Here is a 15,121-nt window from a genome sequence, read left to right on the forward strand (position 1 = left end):
ATTCCACACTGATCTTTAGAAACCCTGTTATTCCACAGGGGGCGAGGCAATACCATGAGCGTACCCCTCAGTTACTGAAACGGAAGCTGTCTTTACGTGCGTGGAAGTAAAATTTCCTGCATCAAATAGTCTCCTCTCACCAACCTAAGCTGTATTCTGAGGACAGGCAGGTGGGAAGTGAGGAGTCCTCTTGTTTTCTGAAATGGTAGTATTTTATGGGGTGAATGGCGTCTGTGGCTGATTCATCCTTGCCCTTCCCAGAGCCTGACCAGGTTCAAGGAGGATGGAATAAATGTGACATGTTGGTGTGTACGTGTGGGGGTGGGACGAGAAGAATTTTCTAATAGAACCACCCCAAATTAAAGTGGGCCGTCCTTGTAGGGAATGACAGCAGGGGCTGGGCCAGGAATGCCACACATGAAGAATGGATGTGTTTATTCAGATCCTAAGGCCCCCTACCAATGGGGAGACTATTTCATTCTGACCAGACTGTGCCCTCCTGGCTCCTGTCTGAATTCTTGCCAAAACCCAGCACAGAAAGCCATGCCAAGCGGCTCATGGGAGCTTTTCAGACCCACCTATGGACTGTCAGAGCCGCAGGGAGATCTGTGTGGGGACCCTGCAGCTCCGAAAGAGTGGGGACCTGACCAAGCTCTCCCCGAAGCTTCCTGCACTCAGCCCCCGCCGCCTGCCTTATGCTACCAGCCCACACACTCCTGCAAGGACACAGCTCCAGGCACACGCCTTGACCCCTTGTAGGAGTCTAATAAATGTCTCTGGATGGGGATGCTCCGGCTGATGGCCTGGATCAGGAAGCAGGAGAAGCCAGAGCCTGCAGGACCGGCCCAGCCCCCCCTCCCCACTCCCCCACCCCCAACGGGGGCTCTGACTCACAACCTGTTTGGCACTGGGCAGCCCTCTCTGGTTTCCTGAATTTCTCTTTAATGCAAAAAGCCTTCGCGGCAGATGTTTTAGAACAATGATCATGACAATGACACTGTAATCCCTGCTTTCCCCTCGCATCACGGAGTTGTTGTTTTTTTAAGTGTTTTTGTAGACTTACTCTTGTGGGTACTTATATTTGAACTAAGCATCTGTGAAGACTTTTCTAGTCGTCTCCTCAATTAGATAATTGCGCCCCCAACCCCCCCCCCTCCCCGGGGGCTGGGAACCTGTTACCAGAGTGAGCAGGGAGCTGGGTGTCTAATCCAAGGTGATCTGAGGGTGGGGAGAGGGGTTGCGATGGTCTGACTGGGCGCAGGGGCACTATTTGAGGGTGGGTGTGAATCTAGGAATTGATAGCTGGGCCCTTCCTGAGTTTTTTGTTGTTGTTTGTTCCTCTTTTTGGAGGGTAGAGTGGGTATGGAGGAATTCCATGGCTAGAAACAGCAGATCCCGGCGTCCCCGGGGGAGGGCGAAGCCCCGCGGCCAAGGCTGAGCGACGGGCAGGGGTCACCGCGGGTGCACTTGGTCCGCACCAGCTCCGGGCACAGGGGGACCAGGCCAGAGACCGCGGGGGTGGGGATTCCAGGGGCGGGGCGGGGCGGCCGCGGCGGGCCGGGCTGGGGGCGGGCCGGGGCGGGGCGGGCCGGGGCGGGGCTCCGGAACCGTCTCGGGCTGCGGTGGCCACTGGAGAGGCGTTCGCAGCGGCGGCGGCTGGGCGGCGGTGGACGCACGGCCGAGCGGGGCGGCGGCGGCTCCGGTGAGCGCGGCGCGGGCGCGGCGAGGGCGCGGTGGGGACGCGGCCGGGGGTCTGCAGGGAACGGGCTGTGGAGGCGCCTGTGAACCCTGCATCCTCCCCAGCCGTGGGAGAGGGAGGGCGGGAGCGTGGAGGACCCAGTCCTTCAGCCCTTCTCCGGTAATCGCCGCCCGGACGGCCTCCTGGGCAGCCCACTGCCGCTTCTCCCCAGGACAGCCTCCGGGTATGTTCCCGATCTCCGCCCTCGCCCCTCAATCTCCACCCCCCTCTTGGTCCCCCTCCCTCCCCCAGGTATCATCAGCTCCCAAACCATTTTTCTAGGGGACCCCAGCCTCTGCATCCCCTTCCCACCAGGAGAGGCCGGTTCCCCATGAGTCCCTAAGGCCCCAGGGACAGGGTGAGCGCTCTCCGCGCCTGCACACCTGGACCCTTCCCCTGCCACCTGCCCAGAGATTCTTAGCCAGGTGCAAAAGCTGCTGTGCCTGGGACCCAGGCCTCCTCACCACCCCCTCCCTCCCTCCCCTCCCAATCTGGAAAAGGGGACGGACTTTATGGATCCCAAGCTTTGGGAACAATTCCACCCACTTCCTGAAAGGCTGGGCCCTGGCCAGCAGGGCGGTGTGGTGGAGACACCTGTCTTGCCTGCCAGCTGAAGGACCCAGAAGCCTCTGCCAGATGGGCCAGGTGGTCCCTGGGTCCTCGTCCCAGCCGCCCTGATGTACTGGCCGGTATCCCCAGAGACCAGGCCCAAGAGCTTGGTGGTTTAAGATCTGCAAAGCTATTTGCCGACCCCACCCCAGATCCTCAGGATTTCCCCAGCCACCCGTCTCCCCTCCCACACCCTTGGTTTCCCACCTGCTCCAGGGGGACCCAGGGCTGGCGTTCAGGGCCTTGGTCTCCCCACTGCTCGGTGGCCCTCCTTCCTTTCCCTGTTTGAAACTTTCCCCCTCTCACCAGGCACCATCACTCTGCACCGCCTTGAGTCCCCAGGGCGCAGAGTTGGGCTGGGACCGTGCAGGGCCGGGACCTGTGCTGGGCCGGCACCAGGAGGGGGGCTGCCAGCCAGGGCAGGCTGGGCATCGGGGCCTGAGGGCCAGGGCTTTCCGGTGGGTTCCTGGCTCCCCCTGAGCTCCGAATGGGGTCCCAGGGCTTGCTTTGCCTGGAAGAGAGGAGGCAGAGCAGGGGCTGTTTTTCTTGCATGCTTCCGACTGTCTTCTGTTGCCATGGCGACAGTTTTGCCTCCCTTCCTCCTCCTGACTCTTCTGGGAGCTGGTTTTTATTGGTCTGTTGTCCTGTCTTTTATGGCTTTAATTTCTCCTTTCTACTTGCTCTGGGATAAACAGTCATAAACATGGGCACTGGGCCAGGCTGGGGGCTAGCAGAACTTCACTTCATCCTGGCCCTGCGCTCCTGCCAGGGAAAATAGGGCAAAGAGGTGGGGACAGACCTGCCCACACCCCCTCCTGCTCCCAGCTCTGCGCGTTGGGGGGATGGGTGGGGGGGCACCCACAGGCATGGCACCACAGTTCCAGGCACCCCGTGGGTAGCATCCTGCCTCGGTCCTAATAATAGATGTCGAGTGTGGTGGGGGAGCTGGCTGGCGTTATTTCCCTTCATCTTGATGGCAGCCCTGTGGGGTCGGGGCTGTCCCCACTTTGCAGAGTGAGCTGTCCTCCTGGGGTCCCGCTGATGTTTCCGCATAGCGTTCAGTTTTTGTGAAATGAATGGGCAGTGATGGAGCTGGCATCCCCCCTGACTCTTCTCAACTGTGGGCGGGCGGGCCCCCTGAGCCCGTGTTCTGGGAGGCTCATGGGAGGTGGCCCCCAGTCTCCCGGCCCCTCTGTGTGCTGCTGGAATCCCACGGAGGTGGGGGCAAGCTGCTGGGAGCTGCCTGATAGGTCCCTTGACCCCAAGTGTTGGGACCCCAGTTGAGAGGAGAGTGAAGCCACTTGCAACTTCCTGTTTTCACTGAGCACTGAGAAGCATTCAGTTTGCTTTTACTCTCAGGGCCTGGATGCAACTGGATGAGTGAGGGACACTGAGAGCCCATCTGTCCTTCCCAGGCTGGCCCCCGTTCAGAGCGCACCAGGCCCCGGGGTCACGGCTGGCAGCTGTCAGTGACACTCGCCAGAGAAGCGCCTCTTCTCTTCCCTTTCATTCTCCCCTTCATCCCACACTGTTCTCCCCACTCCCTCCCCTTCTCCCCTCACATCGCCCAGGCTCTGGGCTTGTTAATAAGCTGGGAAAGCACTCTGGTCACATGAAAAGACCGGAGAAGCAACAGCCTCAAGGTCAAACGTTGACCCTGAGGAAGTGCCTCACTCATCTGGGCCTCAGTTTCAGGCTTTAAAATGGGTTGGCAGCATCTGTCCTCGCGGCCACGTTGGCTTGTGCTTGTAGGATGGGATGGAGTAGTTTATAGAGCAGCCATGGGCAAACTACGGCCCGCGGGCCAGATCCGGCCCGTTCGGCTGTTCTATCCGGCCCGCGGAGCCGAAAGAGCGGAGAGTTCTCTTGCTCTCCCCTCCACCCCTTTACTTTGAATTTATATTAGTTCACACAAACACTCCATCCATGCTTTTGTTCCGGCCCTCCGGTCCAGTTTAAGAACCCATTGTGGCCCTCGAGTCAAAAAGTTTGCCCACCCCTGTTATAGAGAGAGCGCTCTGAAAGGTTGAAAGCCTGAAGCACCCATAGCATCCTCTCTGGTAAAGAGACCTTGAACCACCGCTCAGAGATTGAGAACTGGTTTAGGAATAATTAGCTGCAAACTCTCAGGGTTAGAGGCATTCTCTAGTCATCTTGTCCAGCCTTGATGTTGACTCTGTTTATTTATGTACCTTTCATTAATTGGGCATCTACTCTGTACCAAATGCAGTTTGGGGAATTGGGGATTTAAAAAAAATGAGTACAATTACTGTTCAAAGCATGGAGTCTGCTGGTGAAGACAGACATGGAAAGAGATCCTTGTAATACAGTCAGAGAGGTGGTGTCATAAGGGAAAAGGCAGGGTGACGCGGGTCCCAGAGGTGGTGACTTGACTGGGTCACCCATTAAGGTTGACGCAGGCAGCCTGTGCTTCGTGGCTGAAATCCAGCAGTCCTGCCCCTGCCCACTTGGCAGGCAACCCTGCCCCTGCCCACTTGGCAAGCCCTGGTCTGGCCCTCACAGCGATGGGGTGGCCCTCACCGCGATGGGGTGATTGCTGCAGAGCCCCCCGTTCAGCTCCTGTGAGCAGGGCCAGGAGAGAGGCATGTGGCAGGGAGCCAGCCCTGCCTTCCTCGCTGAGTTTTGACTCATCCACTCGTAGTAGCCGCTGGTTCCTGTCTCATCTTGGTCAAAATCCTTCCTCGGGGGCTACATGGTGATGGCAAAGAGTAGATTTTGAAGTCAGATCTGAGTTCAGACTTTACTGCTATGATGTCCTAGCTGTGAGACTCTGAAAAACAACAACAACAACAACAACAACAACAACAACAACAACAAAAACCACCTCTCTGAGCCTCCATTCTTGCATCTAGAATGGCAGTAACAATGCTTGCCTTCTAAGAAACAAATGATCTTACGTATGTATAGGGTCTGGCCAGGCGCCCACCTCACATTAGACTTGCTGTTATTTAGTTATATTGATTAGAGAAGGGTTCGCAGTTACTGGGCTTCTGGGTCCTCTTAGAAGCGTGGTGGGACTGATTCTGGCCCTCGGAGATCCATTCGTTATCTGGGAAGGTTAAAAACCGCTCAGGTTCCTCACGCTGCTGGTTAATCTCTGCGTTATCTCCCACCAGATAAGCTCTGTTCCACAGCACCGGGACACTGTGTGAATCCCCAAGGCCTTTGCTTTGTCAAAGAGGAACACATTCGAAATGGCAACAAATGCCCCCGATTTTCAAAGGCCTGTTCCTGCCTTGAGAATGCTTTAATTTGGTGGAGTTCCTTCCATGTGTGTTTTTGGCTTTTGTTGCCTTTGCCTGGGTGTCACATCCAAAAATGCACCACCAAGACCCATGGCAAAGAGCTCACTGCCTAGGTTCCATTCCAGGAATTTGATGGTTTCGGGTCTGACGTTCAGGTTTTGAATGCATTCCGAGTGGATTTGGGAGTCTGATGGGAGGCCGCGGTCCAGTATGGTTCCTTTGCACGTGGCTGTCCAGTTCGCCTAACACCATTCAGGAAAGAGACTGCCCTTGCCTCGTGGCATATTCTCGGTTCCCCCATCAGAAAATACTTGAAAATGAATGCTCCATCGTTTTTATTCTGAGCACGTTTAGCTTCCTTTTGTTTTTTTCAGAGTTATTATATGTGTGTATTTACATTGCTTTTCGAATCCTCAATACAACTTCTGGGCATTACTGTTCCCATCCCCTCTTTCCAGTTAAGGGAACGGGGAGAGGTGAGGTCGCTTGCAGAGCCCAGCGGTTAGCGAGTGGCAGGGCCAGAATGTAAAACTGGATCCCGCCGGCTCTTTGTGCCACTGCACACAGTCTCGTCATTTTCTTGGCCGGCGTGCCAGTGACCTAAAATAATTGTGCTTGAAGAATGTGTGCGGATTTCAACGGGGGTGGAACTGGTCAGTGTTGTAACTCGGACTCATAGTAAATATTTGGAGACTTTATTAGGGTTCTGCTCTCGGCTCAGCACCGACGAGGCTTTTCTGAAAGTGACGAATAGGAGCTTGACACATCTGAGCTGGGAGGAAACATTGGAGAACGCTGGAAGTAGCTTTCTTTGCACAAGAATGGCTTGCCGGTCTTGTCGTTGAAATAAATGGAACTGTTCTCATAACGGAACATGCGAAGGGAAAGCAGGACAGGTACATCCCAGGGACTCAGGGACAGAAGCAGTGAGGCCAGAAAGTGGGTGGGTGGCTGCTCACAGGCAGGGGCGGTGTGCATTCGGCAGTCTGACTCCCGTCTAGGAACCTGGAGGTACTGGAAAGCAGTTCTAGAATCTCTCACTAACCTTTCCCGGGGAACGTGGGAGTCTGTGTGCCTGGTTTAGGCGCCCCATCGGACCAGCGAGTCCAAGTGCTGGCAACGGGCGTGGCGTTTGCCAGCCGTGAGCTTCCTGGGTCCGCCTGGCCCTGCCGACAGACGCGCTTCTATTTGCAATTATCTCAGGCCTGCGTCTGGTGTCTGCTTGTTTAATGACTTCCCTTTCTAATAAAACTTCTATAGGGCCTGGATAATTAGGTATTTAAAATGAAACTGGGGAATGCAGTGTCCCCAAAGAGTTTAATTGCACTTTTAGGATGGATGAAGCATCAAAATGAGATCATTCATTCATTCATTCGTTAACCCTGTGCTGCAGGAGACAGGCCACTGTGGCTCTCGTTCCACGGGGAGGCAGAGGGGCGGAAGCAGGGATCCAGGCGGAGCACGGTGTCCCAAGGAAACCAGGGGACTCCAGAGATGTCTTTGTCTCAGAGCCACACAGCCCATTTTCTTCCCCGAGTGCTACCTGTGGAGCACCCGAATCACCCCTGACGTGTTGCAGGGTAGCAGGGGGGTGACGCATGGGACAGAGAAGCACGTGGCCTGGACTGGACCCAGGTCGCTCTGCTCCTTGCTGCCTGGGTGGGAGCAGGGCAGGTCTCTACTTCCGCCCCACCGTTGGGGAAATGGGAAGGTTGGATTTCCTAACTTGCACGGCGGCCTATGAGTCTTACAAGCCCTTGGGCTCCTTGCCCCGAGTGACAGGTGAAGGAGCAGACCCCGGCAGATAGAGCCAGGACGGGGACAGCTCCGTGTTTCCAAAGCTTCCTCTCCAGGCACAGAGAAACCTTGCTTTCCCTCCCAGAAAGGGAATCGTGTTCGCGTTCCTGTTGAGCATCTGATAAAAGGCTGGAAGTCAAGGCCAATCACAAAAGGGAGAGACAAAAAAAAAAAAAAAAAAAAGGATGCAGGAGCTCGGTGGAGGGAGGGAGTGGTGGAGGGGGGGAAGGAGAGAGTCACCAGCCCCCTCCCAGGTCCCAGGCCCCGCACTGATGAGGACACGGAGGGCTCGACCTCACAGATGCCTTCGTTACCGCAGCCTGCTTGTGTTTTAAGTGACTGTCCTTTAATGAAATCATTTGGTTTGACCATTTCCAGGTTTTAGAATAAGGTAAAATGTACAGTCGTTTCAGGGTCATGCGGAACAATGATAAATGCACAACTCCCTCAACACACCGTCAGCACTCACGTTCCCACTGGCAACCAGACGCATGCCCTTCCGGTAGCAGCGATGAAAGGCGGGCGGCAGCACCCCTGAGCCACTAGAGCATCCGCAGCAGGAATACCAAGCCTCGCTGTCCACTGTAGCAAGCTTCTGAGGAGCTTTGGCCATAGATGCTGACCCGTTCTATGGTTGAGGACACTGACGTCCAGAGGGACTGGCATAATGTCACCTCCTTAGGAAGCTTGGGAGCTGGTATGTGCAACCACGTCTGGGTGCCCTCAAAGCCTGGTCCTTCTCTGCCACCCACACTAGAAATGGGAGCTGTGCATGTGTGAGGAGTGTGGAATTCATGCGCAGGTGTCGGATAAAATCCTCATCTCAAAGAGCTGGCTGTGCCTGCACACCTGAAAATTGAAAACAATAAAATATAATATAGGCTGTGGGTTAAGCGTTCCTATGACCCGTATCTCTGGCTTTGGACTGATGTCCTTCCTGGTGGCCTCTGCCCAGCTCACTTCACCAGAGAATGCCGTCTGGCAGAAATGAGCTGAGCCTCTGGTGGGGGCAGTATATGGCCTGGCTGAGCCGAGAAGTCCAGCAAGTGAGGCAAGTTGTATAGAGCTTGTTTTCTAGACCCCTCCCCGGGACAGCTGAAGTCATGGGAACCCGGGGATGGCTGGTCTCGGCTTGCAGAATGGGAGACCCCTATGTGTCAAAGCAGGAAGAACAACTGTAGTCTAATTTTTCTATTTCATAGGAACTTAGGTCAAGAAATAGATAGATGATAGCTAGCTAGCTAGCTAGATACATAGAGAGATACATAGAGAGATAGATAGATAGATAGATAGATAGATACATACATACATACATACATACATACATACATACATACATAGATGGATGATCGAGAGAAACCCAAAGTCAAAGGCTTTTCCAAGGCTGGGACAAGAACTCAGCCTTACCAAAGCTACAGCTGGCCTACACCTTTGAAATCCAGAAGCGGGAAATGTGCTCTAGGAGTTCTGGGAAAATACCCGAGGGCCACAGGGTGCTCTGCAAGCAAAGAGAGCTAGTTTGGGATCTGGCTCCCCCTTGGGCAGATTCTTTAGGTTTGCTACGTTTCCTCATTAGTGAACTGAAGCTGACAGTATTTGTGGCTCAGAAGGAATATTGCAAAGAATAGATGCATCAAACATGCCAGTCTTGCTTTTTGCCCAATTTTTGAAGAAAATGTGTTTGAAAAGTGTTGGCCAGTTCCGTTAGGCTCCACTTTATTTGTTGTATTTGGGGGAGGGCAGGGGGGAAGGACAGGGATCTCTCCTTTCTCCAACAGACACGTTCCTGGTCTGCCCGCGGCAAAGCTCTCCATATCCACTCCTCTGGAGTTCTAGCTCCAGCGTGTGAGCCTTCATTTCATTCTTGAAATGAACCTGGATATGATGTTTACTGGAGTGTAACAAGGATAACGATTCCAGGCAGCATCCAGCTTTGCACTTACTATATGATCGATTCCCCCACTTCGAATCTTTTTCTTACTGTGTGTGTGTGTGTGTGTGTGTGTGTGTGTGTGTGTGTGTGTGTGTGTGTGTTTGGGAGTGTTGAGGTTTCAAATCTGGGCCCTTGAGCCCTTCAAAACTAAATGGGGTCGTAAGCTATTTTCTGGCATTCCCTTTTTTATAAGTCCCAAACCCAAAGTACTCTGAAAAGTTCAAGTTTTTCATAGCTCATTTGGCGGCAAAGCTGGCTTGCTTGTACATGAGACGATTTACAGGCGAACCTTGCAGATACTGTGGGTTCAATTCCAGAGTATCTTAATAAAGCAAGTTTGGCAATAAAGGGAGTCACACAAAAATTTTGATTACCTGATGCATACAAAAGTCACGTTTACACTAGACTAGTCCATTAAGTGTGCAATAACCTTATATCTAAAAAAAAATGTGCATACTTAATTTAAAAAGTACTTTATTTCTAAAAAAAGGGGGGGGGTAACCATCATCTGAGTCTTTGGTGAGTTGTAATTTTTTTGCTGAGGGAGGGTCTTGCCTCAGTGTTGGCTGCTGACTGATGGGTGGTGGTTGCTGAAGGTTGGGGTGGTTGTGGCAATTTCTTTAATCATTTTTTTAAAAATATATTTTATTGATTTTTTACAGAGAGGAAGGGGGAGGGATAGAGAGTTAGAAACATCGATGAGAGAGAGACATCGATCAGCTGCCTCCTGCACACCTCCCACTGGGGATGTGCCCGCAACCAAGGTACATGCCCTTGACCGGAATCGAACCTGGGACCCTTCAGTCCGCAGGCCGACGCTCTATCCACTGAGCCAAACCGGTTAGGGCACTTTAATCATTTTTTTTGCAGTTTTTTTCAAATAATGAAGTTTGCCTCATCGATTGACTCTTCCTTTTACAAACAATTTCTCTGTAGCGTGTGATGCTGTTGAATGGCATTTCACCCACAATACAACTTCTTTCAAAACTGGAGTCAGTCCTTTCAACTAATTTGATGCAGTGTTCGAATCCTGTGCGATCACTCCAGCAATCTTTACGGCATCTTCACCAGGTGTAGATTTCATCTGGAGAAACCACTTTCTTTGCTCATCCATCAGGAGCAAGTCCTCATTCTTTCAAGTTTTGTCATGAGATGGCAGTAATGCAGTCACATCTTCAGGCTCCACTTCTAACTCTAGTTCTCTTGCTGTTTCCCCCACATCTGCAGTCACATCCTCCACTGGAGTCTTGAATCTCTCAGTCATCCAGGGGATTAGAATCAATGTCTTCCAAAGTCCTGTTAATGTTGATATTTTTACCTCTTCCCATGAATCACAAAGGCTCTTGGTGGCACTAGAATGGTGAATTCCTTCCAGAAGGATTTCCCAGATTCATCAGAGGAATCACTGTCTATGGAAGCTATAGTCCTACGAAATGTATTTCTGAAATAATGAGACTTGAAAGTCCGAATTACTCTTTGATCCATGGGCTGTAGAATGGATGTTGTGTTAGCAGGCCTGAAAACAATTTTAATCTCATTGTACATCTCCATCAGAGCTCATGGGTGGCTAGGTACATTGTCAATGGGCAGTAATATTTTAAAAAGAATCTGATTTTCTGAGCAGTAGGTCTTAACAGTGCCTTAAAATATTCCGTAAACCATGTTGTAAACAGATGTGCTGTCATCCAGGCTGTGTTGTTTTATTTCTAGAGCACAGGCAGAGCAGATTTAGCATAATTCTTAAGGGCCCTAGATCTTTAGAATATAAATGAGCACTGGCTTCAACTTAAAGTCACCAGCTGCATTAGCCCCTAACAAGGGAGTCAGCCTGTCCTTGCAGCTTTGAAGCCAGGCATTGACTCCTCTCTAGCTACGAAAGGCCTAGATGACATCTTCTTCCAATATAAGGCTGTTTTTTCATCTACACTGAAAATCTGTTGTTTTATGTAGCCACCTATATCTATTATCTTAGCTAAGTCTTCTGGATAGCTTGCTGCAGCTTCTGTACCAGCACTTGTTGCTTCACCTTGCACTTTCATGTTATGGAGATGGCTTCTTTTCTTAAACCTCATGAACTAACCTCTGCAAGCCTCAAACAGTTTTTGTTTGTTTGTTTTGTTTTGTTTCTGGAGCTTCCTCATCTTTCTCAGCCGCACAGAACTGAGGAGAGTTAAGGCCTTGCTCTGGATTAAGCGTTGGCTTAAGAAAATGCTCTGGTGGGTTTGATTTTCTTGCCAGATCACCAAAACTTTCTCCTTATCAGCAATAAGACTTTTTTGCTTCCTGATCATCCATGTATTCACTGGAGTAGCACTTCTAACTTCCTTCAAGAACTTTCCCTTTGCATTGACAACTTGGCTAATTGGTACAAGGGGCCTAGCTTCCATCCTATCTTGGCTTTCAACATGCCTCCTTCACGAAGCTTAATCATTTCTGGCTTTTTAGTTAAAGTGAGAGATGTGCAATTCTTCCTTTTATTTGAACACTTTGAGACTATTGCAGTGTTGAGACTAATTGGCCTAATTTCAATATTATTGTGTCCCAGGGAATAGGGAGGCCCTAGCAGAGGGGGAGAGGTGGCGGAACAGCTGGTCAGTGGAGCAGTCAGAACACACACAACATTTATTGATTAAGTTTGCCATCTTATGTGGGTGCCGTCTGTGGCACGCCAAAAGAATTACAAAGGTCACATCAAAAGCTCACTGATCACAGGTCACCATAACAAACATAACAATAATGAAAGAATTTGAAAGATGGCAGGAATTTCCAAAATGTGACACAGAGACACAGAGTGAACAAATGCTGTTGGAAAATGATGCCAACAGACTTGCTGGACATGGGGTGACCACACACCTTTAAATTTGTAAAAACGTAATATCTGGGAAGCGTGATAAAGTGAAGTGCAGTAGAAAGAGTCATGTCTGTATGCTTCTCATTTATCCAGCTTGGGATGAACATGTTTTCATGGGCTGTGTGCCCTAGACCTTGCCAGGGGTGTACATAACATGGTAAATGTATTATATTACTGTCCTAAAATCTGAAAATTTCTGATGCACATCTGAGCGCAGAGTTTCAAAAAACAGGGTTTGCAGACCTGTCTTTCAAAAATAAGCCCACAGGAACTGACACAATTTCTGGGGTCAGGGCATTGGGAAGGCATAGGTGGGCCCTGGAGTCTCCTACCTCTGGATACCAGATGGTGTGGTGACCTGCTTCACCTTGTGCTCTTCCAAAGCCTCAATGGTCAGTTTTACACTGAGTGGCCAGATGATGATCTCTGAACGCATAATAATCTGGCCACTCAGTGTATATCCTATATAATAAAAGGCTAATATGCAATTTGTCCCCTCAACCAGGAGTTCGACCAGCAGGCAGGCCAGCCAACCGCCCATGTCCCCTCCCCCTGGCCAGGCTGGCTAGACTCCACCCATGCACGAATTTATGCACCGGGCCTCTAATATATATATACTGAGTGGCCAGATTATTATGCGTTCAGAGATCATAATAATCTGGCCATTCAGTGTATATTTCATCAATTTACATAATAGGAAGTGAATGAAATGACCATCTTGGCACAAAACAACAACAAGCGCTTTTAAAATTGTGGGTTCCAAAATGTCATTGGAACAAAGTAATTTTTTAAAAAATGGGAGAGGGGGATAGGGATGGGAAGAGATTAAACAAGGAACTTGTAAGTATACATGCCCCATAGACAAAGACATGGAGGGGGCAATAGGAAGGAAAAGGTGGGGGGGGCGGGATATCTGTAAAACTCGCAACAATAAAATTTTTTTAAAATTCCTTAGAACTGAAAATGAGCTGGGAATTTTTGGTCTAGTGTGGTTTGTAATCAAGTTTCCTCACTGGCCTTTGGGAGGGGGGAGGGGGTAGAAGGGAGTTTTTAAAGCCTACTCATCATTTTAGCCTTGTGAGGAGGAACCAGGGCTGGAAGCGTGAGCATGGGGAAGTGAAACGCCCTGACGAGCGTGAGAAGGTCTTGGTTCTTATCTTGGGTCTGTTCTTGACTTGTTCAGCGAGTTGGTTGGGCATGTTGCTTCCCTTCTCTGGGCCCTAGGAACTCCTAGGAGCTCCGGTTCTAAGTACAGGAATTCTTTCTTATTCTCCATCTCTGAGAGTCTAGAGTCTAGACCAGGGGTGGGCAAACTTTTTGACTCGAGGGCCACCATGGGTTCTTAAACTGGACCGGAGGGCCGGAACAAAAGCATGGATGGAGTGTTTGTGTGAACTAATATAAATTCAAAGTAAAGGAGCGGAGGGGAGAGCAAGAGAACCGGATAGAACAGCCGGATCCGGCCCGCGGGCCGTAGTTTGCCCACGGCTGGTCTAGACTCTAGGCGCTGAGGGGGACCCCACAGGAGGTGGAAAGTGCTGAGCAACCTGCAGGGCTGCATTCTTGGCGCTTCCCTCAGGCCCCTGGGCAGACTCGAAGGATGTAGAAAGGCTTCCTGCTCTGTCTTGGTTTCCTGGAAATTCCTTTACTTCTCTCACCTGGTCTCCTCATGCCTTAGGCTGGTTTGTCCTGGATTCACTTGGGCTCTAGCCCCCCCATTCATGTGCAGCAGGGACTCACTGTGTAAGGGAGCCTTTCAGTTGGCCCGGCATCCTCAGGGCTGTAGTGGAGGCATGCTAGGCGTTATGGACAGGCGTCATGACGGAAAGTGAAAGCCCCCTTTGTAGAACGTGGGGCCAGTGCAGGATGTCCCCAAGGAAATGGAGCAGGCCCTTGGTATGGCCTGTGGCTGTAGAACGTTTAGGTAAAGGGGCGTGGAGACCTGCGGCCTTCTCTCTCTATCTCATTCTCTTTTTCATTTCTTTGCTTTGATGTTATGCTTAATGTATCATAATTCTGACTTTGCCAGGTGGGAGGTTTGACATTTCCTCCAGAATCTAAAGAGGTTTGAAAGCCGGTGGTTCGGCCCCTCTGAGCAGTGGGTGTGTCCCTCCAGGAGGTCCTCACTTAGCGGTAACTCACCATAGGAACCAGGGGCCTGACTGCAGGCAGGGGGTTTCCATGATGGAGAAGTGACCTTGAATTTTAGGGCCCTGGAGGCCTGCCGTTTGCAGAGACTGTTGGAGCCGCTCAGGAGCCGTAAATTTGCTTGGAACCCTGGCACACTGAGACGATACTTTTGATAATGGCTGGTCCTTATATGAGAGAGACTGGACCCCTGTGTGTGTGTGTGGGGGTGGGGCGGGGGTGGGAATGGGCATTTGTGAATACCAGTATGTGCCTGGTACATGGGTGTATGAGTATTTGAATGTGTGAGTGTGTGCATGGTGTGTGAGTGTGAATATATGTGTGAGTATGCAAATGTATGTTTGTGTGTGAGAGAGAGCATGTGTGACTACATGTGCACGCATGTCTTGGGGGTCCTTTCAGATCCTGGCAAGGCCCGGCGCTGCCTGTCACCCTCTGGACAAGGCTGTGCCTCGGCCCATCCCTTGGCCTTTGTGTTTAGGATGGAACTGGTCACAGAGGTGCTTTCGAGGGGCTGAGGGACTCTTATCTTTCACTGATCACTAAGAAAGGCAATTCTACCCTGTAATAGCCCCTATTTTTTTTCCCTCCCATGAAACCACCTGTGCGTCAAGGCCCTATCCCTTTTTCCTTCACTCTATTCATGTGGTAACCTGCTAATGAGGTTGTGGGTTGTGTAAATTTATCGGTTCAACCTCAAATTCAGGAAATAATTTGAGTAGTTCATATAAACTAAAATAGCTACAGTGTGCTTGCTGTTTTGTGGTATATGCACGTGA

The 15,121-nt window shown here is 51.1% G+C and overlaps 1 protein-coding gene across 5 annotated transcripts in view; it reads left to right on the plus strand.

Annotated features, from left to right (window-relative positions):
- Positions 1-1,585: 1,585 nt before the first annotated feature.
- CYRIA (CYFIP related Rac1 interactor A) overlaps positions 1,586-15,121 on the plus strand; it is a 91,774-nt gene continuing 78,238 nt past the window's right edge. For 2 of the 5 annotated variants that reach the window (XM_080684743.1, XM_080684741.1), the window contains exon 1: positions 1,586-1,702. The gene's annotated coding sequence lies outside the window, so the exon portion shown is untranslated. Of the gene's footprint in view, positions 1,923-15,121 lie in introns of all 5 variants that reach the window. The other 3 variants (XM_080684742.1, XM_080684744.1, XM_080684745.1) reach the window with 3 other exon arrangements.

Source organism: Plecotus auritus (genome assembly GCF_963455305.1).
Source record: "Plecotus auritus genome assembly, chromosome: 8".
NCBI lineage: Eukaryota > Metazoa > Chordata > Mammalia > Chiroptera > Vespertilionidae > Plecotus > Plecotus auritus.